This window comes from Corvus brachyrhynchos, unplaced genomic scaffold (genome assembly GCF_000691975.1).
Source record: "Corvus brachyrhynchos isolate BGI_N302 unplaced genomic scaffold, ASM69197v1 scaffold234, whole genome shotgun sequence".
Lineage (NCBI taxonomy): Eukaryota > Metazoa > Chordata > Aves > Passeriformes > Corvidae > Corvus > Corvus brachyrhynchos.
Genome location: NW_008237423.1, coordinates 1 through 9,905, shown reverse-complemented (window position 1 = coordinate 9,905; position 9,905 = coordinate 1). Strand labels below are relative to the sequence as shown.

Below are 9,905 nucleotides of genomic sequence, written 5' to 3'. Positions count from 1 at the left end.
TCCATTTCAGTTATTTTATATTTCTTATTTTTCCTTTGTACAAAGAAAAGTATTGGCATCCCATTTCTTCAAATGACGTGAGGTGCAGATCAAATATGGGGAAGTTAGTTATACAGCCACATCAAGAACATCAGCAGGCCCATTGGACTTAGGCAGGCACAACGCTATCTAAAAAAAAAAAATGACAGAAAAAACAGTGATAACTTTAGAATCACGTTTGGACTATTCTGAATCCAAAGCCCCAGAACATGGCTCTCACTACAGTTGGGTCAAATGGAGACAGTAGCAAGCACAAGTCTGTAGGAAAGTGCCAAATCAGACCTCTGGAAATGGAGTAAATCACCTTATTGGCTTTGCTGCTGCACCCCGGAGTGCTATGCAACTTGCTCAAAAACTAAGATAAAAATGAGCTGAAAATGGATTATTTGCTTTTAAGGCCAGAATAAACTGTTTTCATAATCTAATACAGCCTCCAACACAGGAAAGATTGTGGAATTTTCCTCGTGCAAAACAGCAAGTTGCAGTGAATTAAAGCACATTTTTGAGAAAGATTATATAAATTAAACATGGATAATTTGCCACAGCAAAGTATAAATGCAGTCCAAGAGTAAATTACACTTGCTGTTTCAAGCAAACCCAGCCTTTGCAATCTGTTTTCAGTTTGATGATGGCTGACTTCAGTTCCTAGACCATGAGATGGTTAGTCACTGGCCTTCAACCTCTCTCAATTTTCTCAAGCCTAAATAAGTCCCTGTGGCTATTAACAAATCTGAAGAGAACATGTCTTTACCAGGTTCCCCCCGCCCCATACAAATTAATAATTTTCAAGTGAAATGAAGCACTCTGAGGTGAAACACGGCAGTCTTCGTAAACTAAGAACATTAAACATGCAAACTAGAAGCAAAAAATATTTTCTCCAAACAAAACAGAACACCTGCCTAAGGGCTAGCTCCCCCAGAAGGGCAGCTCTGTCCTTGGAAACAGCGTCAAGCACTACTGGATGTGAAGCCCTGGTCCGCCATCCCCAAGAACACAGTGCCACCTATCTCTGCGTCAGGGTTAACTCATGGTGGGCGATGGGAGAGGACGGGCAGAGGGAGTTCTACTCTTTTCATCCAATTCTGCACCGTCCCTTGCTCCCGTGTTTGGTTTTCTGTGGGCTAGGGGGAGGATTCCTCCACTGCACATGCCCAGATTGCAGCTGTATTTCCTATAAGGCACTGGCTTCTGTCATCCCCCCGGTGCCATTTCCATGGCTCAGTACAAGTTCTGACTGGTTACACCTTACTGCAATTAAGACATTGTAAGCCAACACTCACATCATTAGTGCTTCTGCAGATTTTACTGACAGGAGCCTAAACTCCTTATTACCTTATCTGTGGATCTCTAGGACTTGAACTGATGAGGAGAAAGAAGTGGCTAAACATATATAAGCATCCCAATAGTTTAAAAGTAGGTACCTGCCTGGAGTCCTCCATCTGGGAACGACCAGGCTAGGAAGAAGCAGTCTTTCCCAGTTTTGTCTCCCTGGAAGCCTCAGGACAAGATGCCCCAGAAATAAACCATATATGTATCCCAGATGTAAGTTACAGTCCAACTAATTTTTTCATGAAGAGCCTTTCCAGTCCCATGACCAAACTGTACACATACACCTCTCAGACAGTCACAGCATTGGTATGAATAATTTGTGTGCAACTGCACAGGAGAAGAAGAGAGAAGGGATAAGGTGTTTAGATTCAGACACAAATCTGTGCTTGAGGAACATCTCCACAGGGGGTCAGAGGCAGAGTTTTGAAATTCAAGATTTTAATCTCCATGAAGTATCAAACACATGCCATTTTCAATGTAAAGAAAAAGAGGATATATGCAAAACAGCTTATTTGACATAATTTACATTTTCTGGTTTTACTTTCACGGATGTGGGGAAGAGGAATCTGCTTTCTACTTTCCATTATTTAAGATGTGGTGAACAATAATGAAGAGGGCTCAGTTAAATTGGTGTTCCAGTCACTTGCATCTGAAAAGACATTGCTTGCCAGTGATAGATGAAAGTACTTAAAAAGGACTTGTTTTTAAGCAGTGATGTTTAGAACAGTTCTCTAAGCACAGAGTTTACTGGGGAGTGTTAGGAAAGATTCGTTTTGCTTTTTTATTGACTGTTGAAAGGGCAGAATAATATAGATAAGAAATATTTATAGTAACAAGTGCAGGTGGAAACAGGAAATTTGGGGGGAAAAAAACGGTTTTATTGCTTTAGAGTCAGTTTTGCCCATACTAGCATACAAACTTTTTGTATATTTTGGCACTAAAATTATAAAAATACTTTTGTTTTGGTTTGGTTTTGGAAGCAGCAGAAGGATTTCTATTTTTAAATCGTATCTGTTGGAAAACATTCTCTGTGAAAAAAATCTCCAAATGCTACTCCTGCTATTACCAGTAAGTCAGCAGTTGGAATTACAGAAAAAGTTTGAACTATAGCATGTTTGGACTGAATATAAAATCTGCCACCTTCAGTCTGACTACAAAGCACCATACTGGAACATCACCCATCATATGTGACTTACTTAAGCCATATGTTCATAGTGCCAAAGAGCAAACTAACAAATCTAAAGCCTTTCCTTTTGTATGCAGAGCCTATGCAACTTCTTAGGAAATCCATCTCAACCAAAACCTGCAGTGAATGTCTGATAATCTCAGTACAAACTGGTGTCCAACGCCTTTCTACTAACACAAATTATTTAGATGAAAACCCCTCTAAGTTAAAAGAACTACCTGAGACTCCTTAGTCCTCATAAGTAGAATGCAATTTTTTTAGAGAAACAAAAATAGTGATGGGAGATTAGACAGGGAATCCATAGGCAACAGGGAAATGTTTTACTGCACAATGCAGAAATCAAGAGAAGGGATACAGAGGAAACTGAACTTACAATAGCAAGAGCCCTGCAGAAAGCTTCCTCATAAGGCATCTCTTCCTAAAAAAGGAAAGGGAAACAAGCTAAGAAAGTACCTTAAACACTCCTCATCCTCTAAAGTACTGCCTTTCAGGGTAGGAGCAACCTCAACAGAATGAGGTGCTCACTGAGTTAAAGGTAAGCATCAGTCACCACTGACAGCCACATAAGTTTCCTTCCTTTTCATTACCCGACTAATTTAAGCAGACCTATATTCAGTTAGTTCCTGAGGATCCCCACTTCCAGTAATCAAAAGCATAACAACAGCACAAAGATTGCTTAGCAGAGAAAGCCAGAGATAGTACTGCCTAAAGAAATTTGTAGGAAAACTACATCACATTATTCATTTTATTAGGTCACCTTTCTCTTTACAAATTAACATATTGCTACTTTCTACTTACGATGTCTTTTTTTTTTAATGGGTGTCACAGAATCAGACAACAGCTGAGATTCAGAAGAACCTCTGGAGGTCATCTCATCCAATCCTTCTGCTCAAACAAGGTGACCTAGAGCAGGCTGCCCAGCACCATGTCTAGAGACAGCTCCGGAGTATCTCCAAAGACGGAGTCAGCACAGTAAATGAACAGTACCTCAGAGCAGATTTGTCTCCCCTAAATCAGACATGAAGTTAGGTATACAGTCCGAGCTGGTTGGTTTTGCTTCCTCTGCAGTTAATCAACATCAATCATTGAGAGAAGATGACTGAACACTCATTTTAGGACAGTAAAAGTAATCTGAGGAGAATCTAGTCTGAAGCACAATTCTACATCTTACATTTTTCCCAGAGTAATGGTTTGGGTTTTTTCATGAATGTGTTTAGTAGTATTTCTCATGTGCTATTTCATGTAACACATTTTTAAGAAGTAAATAAAATCTAGGCTTCACAAGAAAGTGAAATAACCAGATAATTCTTTGGGGTTTTTTTCCCCGAAATTTCAGAAGTTTAACTTCAGAAGCCAGAGTTTAACTACCTAAGAGAAGTCCAAAGAATCTCTTGAACTACACATTTCAGTGATACTGAGAAAACATACAATTCAATTAATATTCAAAGCTGATGCACTTTATGCTACTTCTGTTGGATAATCCCTAGAATCCACATTAGGTCTAAGATTTCTTTAACCAAAACCAGATCTCTTTTTGGCAAATATTACCCCCATATTTCTCCTCTACAGAATGTGGGAGGCCAAGATTTTTGAGTATTTTGTGCTTCCCTCCCACATATATACTGCTAAAAATTGAGGCTTACTTTATTTTGTCATGTTTTTCCCACAATTCTTTCATATTAAGCAGATTTTCTTTCTCCCTGAGGTCTAAGTAAATCCTTCTAGAAACTGAAGAATACACTTAGGCATCTCAAACTATTCTTCTACATTTCTTTCAGAAGGATGGCCTCCAGATCATCCACCAAATGCTTCTGCATTGCTTGCTTTTTACTAGTGCTGCATCTATGATAGGTTGGGATATAAAAAAATTTGCAGAAAATAACAAATCGCCAAGGCATCATAACTAAAACTCTTTTAGGGACAGTTTACCCTTCAGAAAACAACTAGTAGATACAAAAAACTATTAATCTCCAGATCATAGTGACATAGTTGGGAATGAAACAGAATAGAACAATATAACCATTTTAAGCAAGACAAATCAATAAAACATTGCGGAACAAGTAAAATAAATAATTCTCAACAGAAGATAACAAAGTACTGAAGCAGAACCTGAGTACCTGAAGAAAATATTAATACTTCTGTAGCTGAAAGACAGGGCTGGCTTGTCACATATGGCTGTGCGGGTCTATAAGACAAAAAAAAAAAACCAAAAACCAGAAGAATTGCTTGCTAGTCAAACAAGGAGCAAAATTTGATGCAGAAGTCCTTCACTGCTAATATTAGTAGGAGTTGCAACTTCTCTATTAAGCAATAGGCTGACAAAAAAGAGGAAAAAAAGCTCTTCAGATACAGACAAATAAATAATCTAACCAGGAGAGGGAAGGAAACAGAAAAATGTCCTGATGCAAACACGAAAAGAAACAAGTGAAAACATGGGATGGGCAGTTTAGTGTACCTAATATATTTTAGCAGGAATACAGATGTTTCAGTGGTGAGGGCAGTCTAAGAACCTAACTAGACATAAACAACTGTTTTGTGCGATTAGTTTGGCTTACACTGCCAGCTGACACACAGATAAATGTAAGTCTCTCCAAACTCAAGATTAACAAACACTTTTTTATAGTAGTGTGAGTTTCAAGCCTTTACCTGCATTCAGGTTTACTTCTACCATTCACAACAAAAATAGGGGGTGTCACATAGAGCAAGAGATGGCCATCAAGACAGAATTTGAGCTGCAAACAAGGGGATTTGATATTTTTTCATACAGATATATGAAGACACATAACAAAGCAATTTATCTTCAAACTTCTAAATAAACTTCAACAATCATTAAAGCAAAAGACATGATTGTGGATTATTGAAATGTCAGAAGAGAAATATGGTGAGAAATAATAAAGTACATTAGTAAGGGATTTTAACTAGCTTCCTGTACTGATAATAGAAGCCAGTTAACCATTACATTTTAGGAAGTAGCTTCCTGTGAACACTGATTACTATAAAGACTTTAGGTTTATTCAGGCCTGAGAAAAACACTTTAACTCAAGAAGCTGAAATCTCCATGAAGGGAACATTCATCTCCAACAGGCCAAAATATTGTACAAATATTTTTTCTTCAAAACATTTTCTTTCTGGAAGAAAGCAACTGAAAGGAATGGGCAGCCCACCTCTACGTACATTAAAGGTGAAGGGCAGCCAGAGTGCTTGCTTTCCATCTGATTCCACACACATAAGCATTGTATATCTTGCCACTCATAGGATCAGCCAAATCACTGTGCTCAAACTACAAAGGAAATATTCTCTACATTCCTTCAGGGAGTACATAAAAACATAGAAAAAAATATACGGAAAAGAACCATTTTGCATTTGCTGATCTGCATTTTTGGGGTAGGTTGTAGGGATAATGGAGTGCTCCAGGCAGCAGCACTGAGTCAGAGTACCAGTAAGTGGGCACAGCAGCACATCACAGGCCTTTCATACCCTGGGAAGACCTAAAGCTGATGGGACAAAGAAAACCTGGACAAACACTGCACTTGAATGCAGTTCGTAATCTATGCAGTACTCCCGGACAATCAGATTACTGATCACAAATCATCTCAAATCATCAGAGGTAGAACTGAGATAGGTGTAGAATGAGATTTACACGTGAAGTTTTATTAGGATGGTAGGAAAGCTCCTCACCAGCTCCTCACTACACATTTTTCCTCCTGAATATAAGGGAGTTACCAGCGGTTGATTGTAGTAAACTAGAAAGGCAAGGCAAAGGATGGCCAGAGTTTGAAGTTACAAGTAGCACTTGAGTGCCCAGAGAAGGCCTCCACTATGCTGCCAAGGACATAGACAAGACTAGTCACCTCTAGGACAACACCTCATCCAAAAGAAAAAGGGATTAGCTTCCCAGTGAGGAGCAGTATCCCCTTACTTTGAGATCTCTCTCCATCAAAACCAGTAGAACATTTATTTACAGGGAGACTGTGGGAAGAAGTTCTTCCACTACTGTCTTCAGGTCATGGACAGAAGCTGGAGGGACTTTAGAAAAAACCATCTGGCTGTTTAGTCACTCTTTTTTTGTTATCACTGATTACCTGCTTTTTTATTTAATCCTAGCTAGTGCGTGTCCTTTTATTCTATCCCGGATTTTTTTCCTGGATACATGACAAGAATATATGGAAAACTAGGTTACTCCACAAATACTTTGATCTGTACGTTTGAGAGAATCCACAAATGACAAAACCTAGTCAAAAAATAACTGGTTCATATAAACTCCAAACCCATTTATAGAACTGAATATCAATATCTCTCTATTCTTTTATGTAAATATTTCTGAGGTCCCAGATCTCACCTCAGGTTTATTCAATGAATAAATAAGTTCAAGAGAAGTCAGAAGAATAACTTTGACGTATTTTTAATAATTCTTCAACAACCTTCCCTTCACAAATTAGAATTTCATAAATATTACAAAACTTCCTTGTAACAACGACATAAGCACAGGCATAGCAAACCATATTTATGAAGAACAACTTCAGAAACAAAGACAAATTTTTGTTTTCTATACTGTCTGAATAAAATTAAAATAGATGAGATGAAGCATATAGAAGGAAAAGAAGGAACACTGAAATGTTGCCCAGAAAGATCACTAATGAGCAAACCCTCCCAAATTCCTCTTCTTTGACTTCACCACAATCATGACATTAATTCCTGTGGAACGTAACAGGTTTGTCTTCTGTTACCAGCTACCAATAAAATGAGGTCAGCCTTTGCCTGTCCTTTGCAAAAAAATGGAACCACAGAGATACACCTCATGTTAAAGCAGCAATGCACTATTTGTTAAAAAAACAGCATGGCACTTCCTTGGTTAACTTTTGTTACCTGTCCAGCTCCATCAATTTAACAAACTTCATATTGCAACTTTTCAGTGTATTATAATATGAAAATGTTGCTTAAACTGTATCCCATAGCTCTGAGACTAGTTCATGACGCTGTCCTGGTGATTCTCCTCTATCTTATCTTCCACTTCACCCCAGGACAGATGCTCATAGTGGTTACATAGAAATACTTAATTTTAATACTGTTCAGAAAAAGATACCCCACAACTGCCTGTCATACAAGGAGTGCATCTGTGAGAAATCTGATACCTGAAAACACTTCAGATTAGATACTCTCATCTAGCAAAACTTCATGGGACTGTTCATAACTTTGGGCTTCAGCCAATGAACTTTACATTAAATGGAAGGAAAACACAACCGTAATGGGGTTGAGATAACTATATATTACATAGTTGCAGATGTAGAGAGATATCAATAAAGCAGCTAAAAACTCCCTGACTGATTTATTGATTTGGTCCAAACACCAATCAGTTTTAAAATGTTTTGCAAGCAAAGCTTGAGGAATTTCTACAGGAAGGAGGGCTAAGGAGGCTCTTTCCCCCCCACTTTGATTTGAGCTGCAAGTGAGAGCCCCATTACTATATTATGATATCCATAACACAGGTCATGTACATTATGGTCATGTTAGGATTCAGTTGTACTAATATGCTCTTGAGTTATTTACCCAGTCTCCCTGTGCTATTGAGAGAAACAAGCACTTCTAAAGCATAGCTCCTCTCTTGCTAATACAGTTGGTGAAATTACTCCACAGAAGTGTTTTCTCTGCACTGATCATAAGATGCTGAGGTTAAATCAGGTCCCCATGACATATGAAAATAGGTTACACGACTCTCACCCTTCCCATCTTAACTTGTTGCTCTGGGATCCCAGGTGTCTGTCTCCTCTCTCCAGGTATCTCCAACTCCTTCACAGACCGGAAGTACTCATTCAAACAGCTATTTTAGACAGCTAATTTTCTGTTCTCCATTTTTATTACACTAAGCAGCCTTGTGTTTTTCATTGTTTCTTCAGCTTTTCTGTCTAGCCAGAAAATCATGCCACAGACAGTGAAGACTACTGAGACCTACTGACTAGGTCAACAGAGACGTACTTAGCTAAGCTGATAAATGTTTTTTCTCCAAGTTTCAATCCATCTTTTCTACTTAAACTTGAGCCTGATGTAAACTCTCTCTGTGGTCATGCTTATATCAGCTGAAGCCAGCATAAACAAGAAAGGGCATAGCACAAAATACCAAAACCTCTTGGAAGCATCCTCATTATCTCAGGAAAGTTTAATGACTCTGATTCAAGCCTTATTTATATTGGATCTTTATAAAGAATGCTACATCATACTCAGTGTATGCAAAAAAAGCCCCAAACAAACAAACAAACCAGAAAGAAAGAAAGAAAGAAAGAAAAGCAAACTACTTCAGACAGACCTAAAGTGGTAGCAGACAGACTTACATATGATACACTTGTGTGTGTGTACTTGTGTGTGTGTATATATATATATGTCCCAGTATATTATATAATATATTAAGTTTATTCTATTATACTATCCAGTGCAGAGGAAGTGAGTGTGAGTGGTGAAATAACAAACTACATTTATTATACCTCTATTTGAATAAAAATTTATTAGGTTAATCCTGAAAAGAATTAAACTCAAAATTACATATATTTTCATATCTTCTGCTCACATATTCTAATGACAAATATTAAAAGCATAGAGGATAGAAAGCTTCTTCCTGTAGTGATGGGTTTGACTACTCAGGCATTCACTAAAAAAGCTGCCTACAAACTTTGACAGCCTCCTGGATCTCAAAGAGGCTAGTGCCACAAATTGAGATTTTCCACCAAGAACAGATCTGAAGACTCTCCACTCCCTGCTGGTACCATTACCAACAGGAAATTTAATGAAAGTAAGAAATAAGAATTTTTTAAATGAAGTAAACTAAAAACAGGTCTAAACAAGACTCATAGATAAGTGAAATTTGAATTTTTATCAAAAGTCATGAGAGAAATTCAAAAACTAAATTTGCTTTAATTTACAAAGGTGGATCAGCAAGAGCTCTATGCCTGTAGAGAAGTGATCAGAATTGGGGCCATTACTAACAAGACAAGCCTTTGGGCATTGTCTGCAGAACTGAAGCACTGGAAAAAGCAGCTTCTCATGGATATTTTCTCTCATTAAAAAGCCATCATAGCAAATAGCAAACTGAATGGGCTTTGTCAAAAAAAGCCCCAGGGGCTGCAGTACTCTTGGTAGAGATACACTGAGGCAGCAAATTTTGGATCTGATACTGGATTTCAAGCACAGTAAAGGTTATGTATAATTGGTTCCAGGAGTTAGCCTCATTCTAAACATGGGGGACATTTGCAAAATTACTAACTGGAAATGAGTGTTGAACATCATCAGACTTTGGAGTTATTAATCTCCAGGGTTTTAAGCGAAACCCATCTGCAGCAGTAAATCAAGATTGGATACAAAT

The 9,905-nt window shown here is 38.0% G+C and overlaps 1 long non-coding RNA gene across 1 annotated transcript; it reads right to left on the bottom strand.

Moving 5' to 3' along the window:
- On the bottom strand, window positions 1–5,341 carry LOC108445917. Its single transcript, XR_001860947.1, has 2 exons — window positions 2,928–5,341; window positions 1–168 (listed from the first exon to the last, which is right to left on the bottom strand). It is a non-coding gene; the product is annotated as an uncharacterized LOC108445917 (long non-coding RNA).
- Between the last annotated feature and the right edge of the window lie 4,564 nt (window positions 5,342–9,905).